This window comes from Prenolepis imparis, unplaced genomic scaffold, assembly GCF_030444845.1.
Source record: "Prenolepis imparis isolate NDT839.2.m4 unplaced genomic scaffold, iyPreImpa1.0 SCAF_10, whole genome shotgun sequence".
NCBI classification, from domain to species: domain Eukaryota; kingdom Metazoa; phylum Arthropoda; class Insecta; order Hymenoptera; family Formicidae; genus Prenolepis; species Prenolepis imparis.
The window spans coordinates 11,720,872-11,738,469 of NW_028141168.1; the positions used below are offsets into that span (position 1 = coordinate 11,720,872).

General features: G+C 41.1%; 1 long non-coding RNA gene across 1 annotated transcript in view; it reads left to right on the forward strand.

Moving 5' to 3' along the window:
- Positions 1-17,598, forward strand: part of LOC145942283 (uncharacterized) — a 92,913-nt gene that overhangs the window by 30,538 nt on the left and 44,777 nt on the right. Inside the window, exon 3 of the long non-coding RNA XR_014426344.1 lies at positions 6,154-6,195. This is a non-coding gene — a long non-coding RNA (uncharacterized LOC145942283). The remainder of the gene's footprint in view (positions 1-6,153; positions 6,196-17,598) is intronic.

Consider the following 17,598-nt stretch of genomic DNA (forward strand, 5'->3'; position numbering starts at 1 on the left):
GCATATGTGCCAAACCAGTATGAATGAGCTGAATGTTACGAAGGCGGGGTCGAGGTTCGAGAGGGTAACAGGTGGTCGAGCAGGAAACATAGGCTATATAAGAGCAGATACTGGCAAGTGGTTAGCATAACAATTGCACCAGCTACTGCGTTATATGCGAACTCGAATGATTTATGTACGGACATGCGTCTGATGTTCGCACGCATCTCCAACCGTTGCACGCCTAAAATTCGCGAAGGTTTTCATTTTTTTCCGGTCGAGATACACCATACACCAAGAAAAGTTTATAAACTATACGATCAATGCATTTCAAAGTAAACGATATCATGTTAAGAGGCAAGTAAATCAGTTCATTTTATGAGCTTGCCTGGAAATTTTTTATTCAATTTTGAATAGGAAGAAATCTTGTCTTTTTAAAAAAAATTAATATGCAATAAAAGAGATAAATTAAAATAAAATATTATTAGAGACTTTTTGTATTATTTCATTATTGAAAAATTTTTCTTTTTAAAGACTACGTTTTATATATGCAATATTTCATAGTGTAATTTTAATACTTTATTATTTTACGCTATAAAATACGAAAGTATATTTTAATGAGCACCGTTAATAATCTACAATTTGCGGTTCAGTTTCCTGCGGTCTCTTTCGACATTGAAACGCGTCCGACTCGCGATGAGAGTCAGTCGACGGTTACAGATCATTATCGATACGCAATAAAGATGAAGCCCAGTACCCTCGCGAACGATTCCTTATAACGCTCTTGATATTATCGCGAATGTGACAAAAATGACGTGTATCCGCCGGAAATGCTTCCTTCCCTTCTGCTTCATTCTAACTCCACTACCGCGGTCTCTTCTCTCCGGTCCCTCTATTATTTTGTAGTTAGCTTTTTTCTTCTGACAGTTTCTACTACTCGGCTCTTTACCAGGATGATTTGCTATTTCGTACAATTCGCCGACCGCGAATTTGCCGACGAAGTCATTTATACGCTCGTCCAGCTCGCACACGTGTATATACAGGTTTAATCAGAAATAATACATTTCCTCTTCGATTCTTTGATGTTGAAATTAAAATTGTTTCTAAATGAAAATTTAATTAATTACTTAATTGTGTGACGACCTTTTCTCTATATTCAACATTGAAAAATATCTCAATTTTAAACAAAAAATGTATTAATACATTAATTTTTATTCTGATATTTACATGCTCAAAGTGCTTCACGTTAATTATATTAATTAATTATAAATTTGATGATTCAGAATTTATTGAAGAACAACTGTTATCAAAGTATTCTTAGTTCATTTTCTGCTATGTGTGTTGTTCTTCTGGCGTCAATTTCTGAGACGACTTGTATGTATGCTGACAAAACGGTTGCATCTGCCACTGGCATATCGAATTGAGTGTCAAATTAATTGATCGCGATCTCTGACGAACGGTTCATGCAATTGTAAAGTGCCTTCAGCAGAAAGCCGCCTGCTCGCTAAGGTACAACTTAATATCTCGATCGGATCTACTTGCGACTCGGTGAAATAGATTGTTAGATATGTATCGTGGAATCACTTAAAAAACTCTATTTAAAAAAAGAGACAGCTAAAACTTAAAATTTTTTAACATGTGTTTATGTAATAACAACATTATTAAAATCATAATATATTAAAATATATTACATATATTTTATTATAAATACATACATATATAATACTGTTGAAATTTTAATATTTGATGAAAAAAAGACTACAAATTACACATATTACATGGTTAATAAAAATAAATTAATCAAAACAGTAAATGTAACATAACATTCTGATTACAATTGATCATATAACTATTATGTGTGCACGATTGCTATGAATCATTATTAATGTGATAAATCTATAAAATTATAAATGTGAATGCTGCGTCTAAATTATCCAAGATTTATTAGCGAAACAGTTTCGCTGATATACTTGCTTTCTAAATAATTCTACGTTATTGCGTGGCTCATAGCATCCGCACAATACTATCAGATCACGGAAACATCCGCCTCGGAGAAATCCGCACGTATAGAAATTGAAATTTTAATGAAGACGCCAATCACCCTCGACATTACATTCTTCTTTCACTTTTCTTGTGATGATAATCTAATATTGATACTAAATCGATACTATTTATATTTAATATTATTTCTTAATATTTTAATAAAATAAGATATAATGCTTTGCTTATTGTCATAAAGCTATCATTGATAATTAAAAATGTTTCCATATTGATATGAAAATATTTTCTTAATGTTAAAAATTTGAAAAAAAATTCTCGGTTTTGAAGAGCATTAAAGATCAGTTTAATCAGATCAATCAGTTTCCATAGATCAAAAACCACTACATGTCACATTTTACACAGACGAGATAATCCCAAAATCGCAAACAATTTTCACGAGACACGCGGCTCACGGAAAAAAGTGAAATGGCGAGGAAAAGAGAGAAAAAGAGGAAAGGGAAAAAAAAGACAGACGGATAGCGAAACGGAGAAGAACGAAGAAGTCGCGGTGTCTGGTAGGCGTGTGTTCACGCCTACTAATTACGATTCTAGACGTTGTTATGCCCCCCTCCCGGTTCCCCCTTCACGCCGCGAAAGCGAAGCGCTCTCGCTTCGGTGTCGTCTCGAAGGACACCGGTATAAGGCATAACGGAGAAAAACCCACACTGTATATAGAGCCAATCGAAGTGACTGCGTGCACGGAGGAGTGTAAGAGCCGTGCGACAGAGAGGGTGAAGAGACCAGGGGGAAAAGGCCCCCCTTAAAGAGAATCCGCGTGTTGCTCTTTCGCGCGAAGAAACGGCGGGTCCGACTCGCGCCTACGTATACACAAACCCCGTCAGCGGATACTGACCGTCTGCCGCCGCAAGGTAATTACGAACCAGGGCTGGTCGGTCCCTCGAGAGAGAGATGAGTGACAAAAAGCCGCGTCTTAATGCAAACGCGCGGCGGTCGGGGCCGTAACTCGTTAATTATAGGCCGCCTCTGATTGATCCGCGGCCACTTCGCTTCGGTAGAGCCGCGCGCGGCTAGAGCCCCCGAGTATATATATACCAACACCCTGTCGATATCCGGCGCGGCACGCGTGCCCCAAAAGACTCGGGCGTCGGGGGAAGAAGGGGACCAGGCACGGGGAAAAAAAATTAATTGAAAAATACCAACGAGAGAGAGAGAGAGAGAGAGAGCCGACGCGAAGGCGCCTCACGAGACCGAGGAAAGAAGCGAAATGAGCGCGATGGGTGACGCCTTTGGGCCTCAAAGCTGCGTTTAGAGCGTTGGTCCTCTTCCTTTTTCGCGTTGCGTGCGTTCACGCGGGACCATAAGTCCGAAAAGCACCCGGCTAATGCAGAATTTTACATGACGTACGATCCGTACGAAGGATCGGGAACAAAGAAGCATTATTGTCTGGAACAGATTTTTTAATTTACAAATAATCAATCGAATTATACTGGATCGTGCAAATTACAATATTTGTATCGATATGATTTTTTACTGTATTATATTCTATAAAGGGATTTAAAGGGATTTAAGGGATTGCGCGTGCAATATGAAAATAAAACTGCAGAAACCGAACGCGGTGACATCGTAATCGAATTGATTCTGAAATCGGGAAAGCCCAACTCTCGCTCGTTTGACAAGGGCGTAACTCGATCCACCGGCAATTTGTCTCAACGCACATCGCGCGAATTCGATTTCCGGCGAGTCTGTCTAGGGCAGCGAAACACACACGTTGCGCGGTCGCTCGCCATCTTCGTGACGTTACCTTTTTGCATCGTCGCCGTAATTGAATTTGTGCCGCGGTAAGAGCCGAAAGAGCCGCGCACCGGCGCTATCGACACGTCAAACGTAAACACATGCAGATTAGATATTTTCCTACGATATGACGCGCCCCGGCAAAGGATTTCACCATCACGCGCGCGAAGTCGAACCGTGGCACGACACACAACCGCACATATGTATATAGTACACGAAGAGAGCAGGTCTATCAACCCGCCACCACCTACCTCTAACCCGTAGTCCGCATGCTTCACCTATCTGCATGACGATATCGCCGAGTGCTATGGCCGAATGTAAGCGGATATTGGCTATACATATTTATAGGAGAGTGCGCTGCTACTGGCTCTTGTGACCGACGTTCGTTCAGTTCGTTCGTTTCCAGCATTGCCCTTTGCCATCAGCATTTTGTTCCACTTCCACTCTCTCTCTGTCGGTCTCCGTGTGTATGTATAGGTGTCTTTCTCTTTCTCTATAAAACTCATCCACCGTATTTCTCGTACATATATACATTTTCCCCGTTTCTGCGTCTCCGTTTCGTCCCTCTTTCGCCGACTCTTTGCCGTTACGTTCAGCTCGCGCATTGTCATCTTCGTCGCTCTCGTCGGTGTCGTCGCCAAAGCGCGGTGGAGCGACGGTGAAAGGGCAAAAGAGAGGTAGAGGTATAGAATCCTTTGTCCGGCGGAGAACCTCCGTCACACGGAAAAATATTTGCGTTATTATCTATTATCTCGAGCGGAAAATTGAAATTTTCCGTCGCGGCGGGACAGCGCTCCGGGGACATACTAATGACAATTCACGTCCCGGCGAACTATACGTTTAATTTTTATTAAATGCAGCGCAATTGAATTACAGTGTCGGGGCTGATACCAATGTGACGCGATGATGTAATGGCGTAGGCGTGTATTGCGTTAATATTACAGTAACTCATTTCGTGCTGTAATGACAATCGCGAGTTTTGTCTCTGTGTTTTTACATCTCGCGCTTCTTCTATATTTAGAATCTTTTTTTCTTTTTATTTTTCTCACGGCTCGTCTTTTCACGATTTTTATTTTTATATCTCAAGTTTGACAATCGATTCGAACTATCTGGAGCCAGTCGTAATTTTTTGAAGATTACTTAGAAGATTTTTAGAAGATACCGAACATATAGATATACTTTATCGAGTCTGCTCGTCAAAGAGGAGAGAACAGGTGTGGTCGAATCGCTGCCGCATCGCGATGCTCTCTCTTTCACGGAGCAAGGTGGACAAACGCAAGAGAGCACAAAAGCGCGTCTCTAAATCGCGCACGATGGCATACGAGGTTTTTCTTCACGTATAGAGGGTCGAGAGCGCAGGCATGCTTCCCGCCAATTTGCAAGGTGCAACTTGCCGCGGTCGCATTAGTCAAGGTGCCCTATCGCCTCGCAACCATCGCGTAACGGTATGCGCCAGCAGGCGATTGCGATTCGTCCGCGTTCTCCTTCGCCCCGATCGCGATGACGTTAATGATCTGCTTAATTACAGCGTGACGCGGCGAAAGGAACGTAGGCGACATCAACAGCGAGTGATCTCTCTCACTAGTGAGAGTCGGGGAAAACACTGCATAGTGATTGCACTCGATGATGATGATAACATTGATGTCCAAAAAGATTTTCGAACGAAATATATCTCGATCTTTATATAAATTTTATCGAGCAAAAATTGATAAATGATACTTTATAAGGATATAAGTGTGTTAACATATTGTAATTAATGTTTTCATCAATCGCACAATATTAATTAAAAACGCGCTGAAAAGAATTAAAAAAATTTATTAAAAGATTAAAAGAATATATTAAATTATATTTATATTACTAGAACAACACAAGCGCGCCATTCCTCGATTTTGTATTCAAGAAAATGATATTTTTAAAAAAACAATATAAAGTTTGTTTAAACTCGATTAATATTTTTTGACAGAAATCAGCTGATTAAAGCATTAATTTGCTAATTAATTTTTTTAATAATAATATGTTTTAAATAATATATTATAATACTTTAAAATCGGTTAATATTTTTGACAGTTATCAGCTGATTTCTGTCAAAAAATATTAATCGAGGATAAGGTATTATAACATATTATATTTACAACATGTCACTATTTTAATCTTTTTTACATATTATTATATTAAAATTTAATTAGCAGGTTAACGCTTTATTAATAATTTTTGACAGAAATCAGCTGATTAAAGCGTTTTAATTTGTATAATTTTTTTCTAATATTTTTTTAAATACCTGTTTAAAGATTGAATAATTTAGTCAGCCTAATAATTATTTTTTTTTAGATATTATTTGTTTTAAATATTGCTCTAAAATTTGTAAATGTTTGTATTTTGCAGATCAACATATGGTCAACAATTCCGTTGCTGTACATCATATCGGTGAGTCTCTCTTAAAAAAACCTAAAACATTTATTTGTGCTTGAAAATGCTTGAGGAGCGCTATCAACCGCGTCGCGATGTTTACTGTAGCAGGATACGAATCGTAAATCGTGGCGGACAGCTGAATATAGAATACGCAGAAATGATCACGATCGACACGATCTCCCTGATTTTAGCACGGAATTTGGCACGATGCTTTCACACCCGCAAAATTCTCATGCGCTATTTTCTCTGTGCTCTATTTCTCTCTCTCTTCTGCTCTTCGTTCTCTCGCGACGCTTTTCTCATTCGTTTGACTCTGGATGCAAATTCTTAGCTGGCACGCGTGACCGATGCGCGACGTGCGACATTCTGATGAGAGTTCCAATGCGCGCGTCCTTTGTTCTGCACACGTCCCACGATATGCCATTGTGGCATTACGGAAAATCTGTCTCCTTCTCAATTCGGAGCGCGATGTGTTTTGACGTATGGTTTCGTGAAAACAATTTCATTCAGTACCTACGCATCGACGACCCAAATACTATTCTTGAAGCTTTTCAATTAGTCTTGATCGTCATTAATTAAACGAGCGATCAAATTTTCGGAATAGTCTGAAAATTCGAGTACTTACATCATCGAAATTGGGCACGAAATCAAAAACGCGCGAACGCAGTCCCATAAGAAACGTCTCCGGGGGGGAATTCGATGACCGCCGAAGAATTCGCCGCTAAATCTTCGTAAAATTACATACTGCTTCTAGGAACGATAGGCATCATAATGACGGCGCGTCTTATATACGCCGTTACAATTAGCTGCAACGAAGAAGCTAGAGCTTCGACGGGACTCGTTACGCGTCTCACGCGTGTCCTCGCTGTCAGATCTGCCTCGCGAATCAGTCTCACCCGTGTGCCTTTGCTAATGCCTAACCGTGGCCGTTCCTTTTATCGCGCTGGCTGTCCGTGTGCGCTTCAGCGCGCGTGTATAGCGCATACATGCACGTGCGTGTGCATGAATAGCGTGGACGAGATTGCGCGCGCTATAATTAATGCGATAATTATTAGCACGAAAAGATGCTATCAGCCCGGTCGGTCTTTTCTTCGGTGGTTTTTCCGCTCGCTGGATTTTCCTGTCCCCGCGGGGCCACCGAACTCGGATTTGCACGACGACGTTTCCGATGCACCGTCTCCTCGCGACTTCTCGTAGGAGTTAACGCCCGGGCGCAGGTGAACGCGAGAAAGAGAGAGAGAGAGAGAGAGAGATTGGAAGGGACGGAAGAGCCGCGAAAAAGGACATACGTATTACTATGTATATATATACACGCTGTAAGAAGCGATGAAATCAATTCTGACGTGGACGCCCCGCTTTCTCCCTGGCGTTCATGATCCTTCGGAAATGCACGCGCCGCTCCACGCGGTTGTGGACATTGAAATTAGACTTAACGTTGTTTGTTTGTTTGCCTTTTGCTATTTGTGCAAGAAGGCAACGGATCGGAGCGCATTGAAAATCACCCGAAGCGCGTTTCACGGTTTCTTCACTAATAATTCTACTCGACGAACAACGGCACACAAATTCGTCGAAGCACGCACTCTCCGAGTCGAGTCTATATACTTATGACGCGATTTAAATAGGTTCTGTATATGGCAATTTTTTTCAGAAATAAAAACGAATCGGAATATATTATTGTAGAATTAAGATTTTGACGTGCGCAAGATTATTTCTTTCTTAACTTTTTTATCTTTACTTTCGCGTTACTTGAATGCGAAATATCACGCGAATGTGATAATTTATTGTTTTATGTAAGGAACTACATACTCACATACGCACGCACAAAATAGACGATGGATACGGCAAATTAACGGAAAATTTTACAATTTGATTCAGATCAGGTCGAATGATTACTGTTACGTATAAAGTTAATTGAAAGTAACGTTGCGTTACTACTGAAGCTAAATTACAATGGAAGGTACGCAGGCGAAGCGCTCCCTCGGTTGCATTCTTAATGCGGTTGATTTTTCTTCCTGCTAATTGCACGGTGAGATAGTCGATTATATTTCTCCACAATAAAATCGTATTCTTCGGCTTTACATGCGCGAGAGAGAGCTTTCCGTAATGGAATCAACTATTATCCAAACTGATATATAGCACTTCGGCTCGCATCGTGTCGGGGGGTGGAGGGAGGGGGCAATGCTGGAGGAACCAATTAATAAGGAGCGATAAAAAAAACTACAGATCCAGCTGCGGCCATTATTATTCAAACGCATTTCGCGCTGTGTTCCCTAGTTTAAGTTAATTACGCTACGCACGTGGTAAAGCGATTCAATCGTGATTGTTCTCTAAAATAATTGAAACGCGTCGAGTAGAGCACACTTCATGCGTTCATAATGCTTTAATAGACGTTCGTAGTAAGCGATAGAAGAAACTATGTATATGCGAATGTTTTTAACAAATGTCAATAAAAAGCAATTACGTTGATTACATTGTATAGATATATACGCAAAGAGAGAGGGAAGGATAATCACGATTGGTTAATGTTTTCAGACGCCGCTGGAGAAATTATAAATTATAATTTAGATTTCTGTAGTATCGCATTAAATTCTTGTAATGTAACGCAAGAAATATTTTATACATATTACGTTGTGTTTAATATTAATGTGATTTTTATCAATCCCATACGGACGATAATTTTATTTGACAGATATCATATACAGGCTCTACTCGAAAAGTTTATTATCTTGAATACCTGTGAACGCAAGATTTATCAGAGTTCTTAATGGATTGTTAAGTGTTATTGAGTGCCCTTTCAACAGCGAGTTTCCCATTACGTAAATATGAAAGACGAAGAGCCTAGCTGAGTCTAAGTCACATTTGCCCTATACGAATTATTGCGCGGAAATTGCACTTGCATTCAGTTAATCACGCGGCACGGTAGCAAGTTCGCGCTGCCAAGATTCCTTGTTCCAAGGCGGTCGAATTACTTCCCAATAAAATCAGACCGCCCCCCTCGTGGTTATTTCCAACAAGCTGTGCTTTAATTTTATCTACAATGTTTCTCCTCTCGACTGACCGTTGGCATTGCTCCACCGTGACATGAATAAATGTCGCCGCGAGACTCGCGTCGCGGCACCTAGAGAACACGACAATAACAAAAAGGAGAACGCAGAAGGAGAGACGAGGGTGTGAGTTCGCGCGATGCCGGGCTCCTCTACATCGCGTCGAACCGCGATTCGAAGAAAATTTCGCCGTGGCTTTAATTGCCGTCATCTTTCACCGGCGAGAGCAACAATGTCGGCCTCGGCCTGTAAAAAAAAACCAACGTATCTGACTCCATTCTTCGCGAACGCAAAGGGCGATACCGGGCTGTAAACGCGCGCGTCTCGGGTGTATCAAAAGGGGACTTATTATTGATGGCGTATTGAAACGGTATGAGCACGGTGATAAAACGCGATGGGCCCACGGCGCCGTGGAGGTCCCCACTTAACGTCCGAGGATTATATACGAGCGAGAAAAGAAGGGTACGCGGGGGAGGAGAGCAGAGAGCGCGGTCGCGGGGGTCGGAATCGACGGATCGTTTTCTTTCTTTTCCGCTCCGCTCGACTACATTGTATCCGAGGCATGAGAAGGCTCTATAAAAATTATTAGCGACGCTTTAATGAGGAATTACGAGGGACTCTCGTTCTTTATTTTCTCATCGGGTTTTGTGCGAAATATCATTCCTTTATCACAAGCGTTAAAAAATATATATATTATAAATACAATATTTTATATCGTGCAAGAATTCTTGATTATAAAGGGTAATCAATATTAATTTGTGTAGTCTTTGATACAATGTATAGTTAGTATGCGAGCAATGTATAAACTGTTTACATCGCGAAAAATATATATTATACATTCGCTCTTTTAGAATATAAAAATCCATTTACTCTTGGGATAATTGTTAAGAAAACTTATATCCACATACTTATCATTAATGATGATACAATCTACTGAACATTCATGAAGAAGAGGTCTAGGCTTTTCTATTATTAATTTGAAGCCGTATGCTCGCCTTAGTCCTTCGATCGTATCTACGCCACACATAAAAGGTTAATCAAGAAAGATTTATAAATGCATCTGTTCTATAATATATTCGCTTATTAGTTAATGTAGATAAATAGATACTAGCCGGTGAAGCTTTCACTTATTAATATTAATTATAATATATAATGAAGGACAATGGCTTCATTATAATATTAATTGGTACGCTTATCTTCATTGATACTAAGACGTCAACACATGAAGCATCGCTTGCAACACACATTTTCTAATAATGACGAGAAATTTGAAATACATCACTTCGACGTGTATCGATTACATTATAATTCAAGAGCGACAACTGACGGTTCGCGAATTCGAACGATCGCGATTATACAGAATGACGCGTCGCATTTCGTGACTGCTATTTCGGAAATCGTGCGTGTATGAGCGCCGCGAAGATAGAAAGAGATAATAATAACAAAGTCATGAGACCATCGGAGAGACAAAAGTGCATCCACACGAATACCGTCAGCGGTGGTCCGTAAATTAAGCAATTTGCTAATGATATTCTCACATGGCTCGTATTTCAGTCTCCTGTCTCGGGTACCGCGCGGCTTTTAATGCCGGTGCAACATCAGACGATTCTCCGACCCTCAGCACGTAGAGGTGCTTTTAAATAAGACGGACCTCCTTGCAGTCTGCATTTTTAATGCTTCGCGATCAGCAACGCGACAATACTCAAAATATTCCGTTTTGTTTAATGCAACAAACTTGAATCGAGATTAAATTTCGCACTTTTTAAAGTACAATTAAAATATTATAATATACTTAAATTAAATAAATTTGAAATTATCAACTTTTATTTAAAAATGAGATACTCATAATTCTTTTCAGGTATACAATCAAACGACGATTAATTAAATTAATAAAATAAAAAGATTTAATTTATTAACACACATTCACGCGCAAACAAATCTATGTCTCTTTATTTTTCATAGGGCCCGAGCAATTCCGACACCGGGCCTTTATCCCTCTTATCCTCCATCCACGAATTACATCCGACACCAAGCCGATTTCGCGCACAGGTGTGGTCCGTATCGCGGACTACCTCCTCGACTAATTACTTTGCTTACTTTATCCAAGGTATATAATTTTTTGCTTTTTTCCCCGAAACCGAGAGATTCCCGCCTTTCGCGGTGTTTCCGTCCTCGGCTCGGAACTGCGTTAAAACGAACGAGTATACATCCGAGCGCGCTGAGCGAGCTTAACCTTAACGTGGTCCGCGGGTCCTCGTTTTATTTCAACCGGATTATTTCCGTCGTATTTCAGATTGGGATTTGGGTACCGCATCGCCCCTTTGTATTAATAACGATCCCCTCCCCCTCCCTTTCTCTGTCTCTCTCTCACATTTTCCCCCACGTAACCTATTCTCTCCCCCCGAACAACGATCCCTTGTTTTTGTTTATAGCTATATCCTGTAGGACGAGGGTAACGTCTAAATCTTAGGATTACGAACGGGTGTCAGACGAGTACCCTTCGCTTTTGTCTCGTTTTACGATTGCGCCATCGTCGCCGGGATGAAGGAAAAGAAGATAATTTTTGTAAAGCAATCTCTTCTCCTCTCGAGGCGAGGCACCGTCGTGCCGCCAGGATGGACCGCGTGTAGGTCGGCACTGATTTACGGATTCTACGCCCGAGACGAATCCAGCCGCGCAAATCTTGCAATTGCCTCGCGATAACGTGCGCTCGCGACGAGAAATTTATTGCTGACTCAGCGACGAACGTCGCCGAGTCGTTGTGATGTATTACTGGCAACGGCATGGCTGGTAATAAGTGATGATAAATTGTATCGTACTACCAATTTGATGGACACTCTAACTATATTCTTAGGACGACGCAATATATATTGGAATTATTTTGCCGCGTCGCCAATTTCTTTTTTCTTATATATCCTTTGTCTTGGATATATTGAACAATTTTTGTAAAGTAAGATATATTGAGTATTTCCTTCATTTCTAGATAATAGTATTAGATACAAATTGAACAACACACACCTATGTACCTATATATACGCACAAATGTATAAAGAAGAAATGAAGGTACATTCGCGAACCGACGAGCGAGGCCAAGACAACGAGAACACATTAGGGGTATTTCTCGTTCGGTTATTGTTCGAGGTATGATTGGAGCCTCCGCGGCTCCGAGACTCGAGGTCGAAGGTGAGGGTTAATGAATGAATCGCCGGATATTCACGATGCAGCCACAAAGGAGGCAAGTCGAGCCACCACGAAGGCAAGACCTTCCCTTAATTAATATAGATTACTTCTAATTGTATATTTATCTATTAATTTATATTAACCTAGGCACACGGGGGGGGGGGGGCACTGAGAACCAAATGTCTTCGACCCGCTGATTCGGTTTAATCGGCCGAAGGGTTGCATAAATTGATTGATGCCTCATTCTGTACTTGTCTCGCTTTATCATCGGCCTTCTTTCTTCAGAGAGGATTTCACATCCGCGTCAGCCGCTTTCTTCGCAAATTATAGATCTTTCTCATCAATCTTAACTCGGCCGAATATTCAGAATTAACTTTCTAAAGATTTTCATTTATATATGTATATAATGTTCAACTATACCGTCGACACCTAAACAACTGAAAGGTGTCAAAAAGGTGTCGGCGTATTTTGTTTTAATTCTTTTCTGCATACCAAGTTCTGAAAAACCGAAGGCTCGAGGTTGTCTTTTAAAAAAATAGAGTTACGATAATATAATTATTAATAATATCACACAATTTGTACCATTGAAGTAGTTAATAAAAGAAAGAATTTATGAAACGAGAGAGAGAAAGAACACTATAGCATTATCGAAAAAGATATCCGAAGAGAGTTGAAACAATGGAACGGTCGTGTATCGACATCGACCACTCCGCTTCCCGCGGTAGAGGAGATTTAAAAACGAAAGCCGCGACTTATCTTCGGTCTCTGATTGAATGGCTCCGCCGGAGGCGCTCTACGAGGGAAGGAAAGGGACGGTGAGAGAACACACGTCCCTCTCTTTCGGCTGATTCAAGGGCGCAATGGTATACGCGGCATTTGATATCTGAAATCCCCAATATTTTTAAAAGCACGAGGGGGTTTGCGCACTCTCTCTCTCTCCCTCCCTCTCTCTTTCTCTCTCTCTTTGCAAAAGCAGGCTGAGAAGGAGATCGGGAGAGAAGGCTCTCGAGAGGAGCCGTCGTCTCACCCGCCAGCTTCAAAGGCGTTGCAGTCTTTCCACGCGGCCATTAAAATACGAATAATAATTATAAGTGCGACGGCGGAGTGATCAGTCCGCTCGCGCACGAAGCGATCGTCCGTATCAGCCACGGCATCCCCTCGGCGACCCGACTTCCCTTTCTCTCCCTTTATGCTTTTTTCTCTTTCTTTTTCTTTCTCTGCTCTTTTGGCGGCCATTAATCCCTTTTCTTCTGCCGGCTGCAACGACACAGCCATCGGCGGAACGTTATCCCGCGCGCGCCGGGTCCCTGTCTCGTGAATTTATGGATGAATACCGAGGCGAAGTCATATCGTTATCTGCCTCGCGGTCTTCACGAATGGCCGGTGATACGCAAGTTCTGCGGTTGCCCTCGTGTGCGGTGCGTGCGGGTGTTCGCAGATGTTTTCGGAGAGCGAACGCACACAATATGTGCACGCGCGCGTATTAAAGAGGCGAGATATATACCGACTAACTCTCTCTCTGCCATCGCCGATAGGTTTAAGTATATATATACGATTTTAATCTCTTTAGTTAAGCGACCTGCGCTGATTACCGCCCGTCCGAAATGAGTACTTATCCGTCGAAAGTCGTAAAGCCGAAAGAAGTTTCTTCGTGATATTACGGCTAATATGGGATACGTATGAATATTTCGAGAAGCCACGATGCGAATTTTTAAAGATACCGTTCTTTTATAGCTTGACGTTAATAAAACGTCGGATGTCGAAACGGTTAATGTACTGTATACTTTTTATATATGTATAATCGTGGAAATCTGCGATTATTAAAAGACACTCGGCGTTGGAAATAATTCCCCCGGGGATCAGTTGTCTCTTTCGCGTAAAAAAAGTTTTATCAAATAACGCTCTATTGCGTAAATTAGACGTTTTAAATATAACTTCGTCAAATAGATGACGCATATTCGAGAAATGCCGCGAAAAATGTCTATGTGTGTGCGTTAATAAGATATAAGTTTGTCACGTCGTGACAATTTTACGAAAGCCTTGATTTCCTGGAAATAGAAAATGTATCTTCTCTTAACTGATTAAACGTACTATAATTTAGAGCGGCACTTAGCAATGTGCGCGCGATATAATTTCTGCATGACGCACACGCCGGTGCGCGACGAGAGAGAGACCGAAGTAATTCCAGCCGACCGCGGCATATATACCGCGGAGGAAGGGAGGAGGAAGGTAAAGTCCTTAAAGGCATATCTACACGCCTAGAAGTGTCGCCCGAGCGAACGTCGGCCTGCGATTGCTCGTTAGCGTGGCCACGGCCCCGTGTCTGTCACGAAATCGCTGATTATCATCGTTCAAGGAAACCGCCGCCGCCGACGCTACCCGCTACATCGCCCCCTTAATTCTCATATACCAGCCATCGCGGCCATTACTTACTTATTCCACGGCCTGCTAGTCTTAGAAAAAGCATCACCCACTGGCGCAGGTATAGCGACATTGCTCCCTCCGCATTTTCTCCCGCAATTCAATCAGTTACTCGACGTTGAAATATTAATTGCCAGTCTGGAAGAAAGCTTAGACCAGAATATATCATTATAATCATGTGTTTATTATATAAATATTTTCTATACAATATTTTTATATATTTATAAATTTAAGAAAGCCAAGATGAAAAATATATATACATGTATGTAGAAAAAAACATAATCGTATATCATATCAATAAAAAGCTGGGTACTTTATACGAGATTATACAAGTCTGTCTACTTTTTAATTTATGAATTAATATATCATTAACTTCAAAAATTAGCACTGAAAGTTTATTTACGTTTGTTTTACGGACATTAAATCTCGCTTCTGTATTTGTTATTAATCACAAAAATTACTACCAGTCGTTAAGTCGGATAGAAAACTGTTACGCTCTTGGCCACGCGTTCGGCGAGCGTAATGCGTTCACACATCGGTTGTCGCTTGTACACGTGTGAACACGGCGACACAACCCGGAATCAGGAAAGACGCTTATTATTTCAAGGTTCGGTTCGTCTGCGCATCGAATAATCAGACGCGATGCGCTACACGAGATAAGTTCGTGAAAAAGGTAGGCGATTAGACATCTAGAGAGTAGATGAAGAGAGGGAGAGAGGGGAATGGCAGAAGGAAGCTACTAGGATTAATCTCGCTAAGTAACGCATTGTCACATAGTTCTTTGTTCATATATTTTTCGTAATAAAAGATCTAACGAAAAAAGATGTAACCTCTTCTGAAAATTTGCGCAAAGCCACAGAAATTGCTTTTTTTTTTTAATACTGTTCAATTGCGATATGATTTTTACTTTCGCTCGATATTAATGATTAATTGATAATACGATCGATTCAATATTTAATCTGACAAATCTTTGGCAATCTTCTCTTTGGAACTTCTTTGGAAATATACATATATATTCGCGCTCTTTACATTTGTTTACAATTTACATATCTTGTTTTATACGTCGCCTAACATAATGTGCTTTTATTTTTATAAAGTGTTAAAAACTTTATGACATTCATATATGACGACAGTTTTGATCGTAAAACAAAATATAATGTTTTAAATATGTAACATTTTTTTTTCGTCGCATATATACCGTTAATTTAATTTTCTAGATTATTTCGTATGACTACTTTTTAATTAAGAAGAAGAAGATTAAAAAGAATTAACTAAAGGATTACTTTTCGCGTTACAATAATAGTTTGGAGAACCGTGGAAAACCCTAATTTTATCACGTGCTGCATAGATAAATCTGTGTGAAAAGAAAGCAATACGATACCACAGAGCTACTGAAACTTTAATAGGTTTCACGGCTTCGGCTCGGTCTTTCTGCAGCGGTTCGATGTTAATTCGCCCAAAAGTTCAGACGAACAAATTGGCGAGATCAACCACTAGAAGAAGCCGCTGCAAGAAGTTGATCCTCGAAGGAACTAGAGAGGTTTAAATCCAAAGGGGCAAAGTCGGAAGATTCCTGTTGATCGATCTTCGGGGATCGAATCTTATCGACTTTTCATTTCGTTAAGCTATTTTCCATGGTAATGTATAGATGGATAAAATGATAAATCCCGTTTAATTTATCGAAACGTCAAATCTTTGCACTATTTTGCCCCATCGCAAGGGGATAAGAACGAATGATAATTGACTAAACTGTATGTCATCCTCGGAAAAGTAATGCGCTAGTAAATGCATTCGTCGTCAATAATCTTGCAGAGTACACACTTCTCTTAAAGCGTTCACCAGACCGGATATATGATAGTCATACCATAGCTCTCTTACCGCCGCTCTCCAGCTTCGTGAAAAAAAGATCGTCTTCTTCCTTGCCCCGATAAATACCTCGGGCCACTGAAACAAAGCAAAAGCCGAGTTAATACCCGGTAATATTAAAAAGTTTCTTTCTCGTCATCGTTTCCTACTATTACTCTAGTTCCCTATATCAACGACCGCGGTAATTGTGACGAACTTACTCCCACCTCGGCCTTCTCCGGATTAAAAGCGTGTAATTTAGGCAGCGACATTTGCGGGATTGTCTATCAAGAGAGACTCGCGATCGCGACGCGCTTTCTCACCGTCACCGGAAGTGCGTGTATCCGCGTAGGGAGCACCGTTAAAATGTAGAAAACGCGAGAGAAGAGAGATACATCTCCTCCAACGCTTTAATTCCATAAATAAAGCCCGGGGAAGCGGGGCAGACACCCGTGGCATAATGGGCGCATCGGGGGCGACTAATGCATAGGATTATCGAGTCTTCCCATGCCCCACATCGGTCATTACGGAATAACAGTAATTATTAATATGCGAGTTTCGTAGGTATTTCTTTCCCTCTCTCTCTCTCTCTCTCTCTTTTTTCTCCGAGTATTGTCAGACGACGCCGCCGACGCGAAGGTCCTCCTACTCGTCTCTTCCTCTTTCTCTCCCCGCACTTTTGTAAAAGTTGTGCCGCTCGCGCGTTCTCTGTCTCCTCCCTCGTACTCTCTGTTTTCTCCATTCTTCATGTCAACCACGTACGATATCCGTAGGGAAAAGAAAAAGACATTCGATGAGAGCGGATGCGGAGGAACAGTTGCGTGCACGTAGCTCGCATTGTTGGCTTCGCTTCGTCCTCGGGAGCGAAGGTAAGTACCGGCTGGAGAGTACACTGATGCCACTCTTGTCTCTTTCGCTCCGATATGCT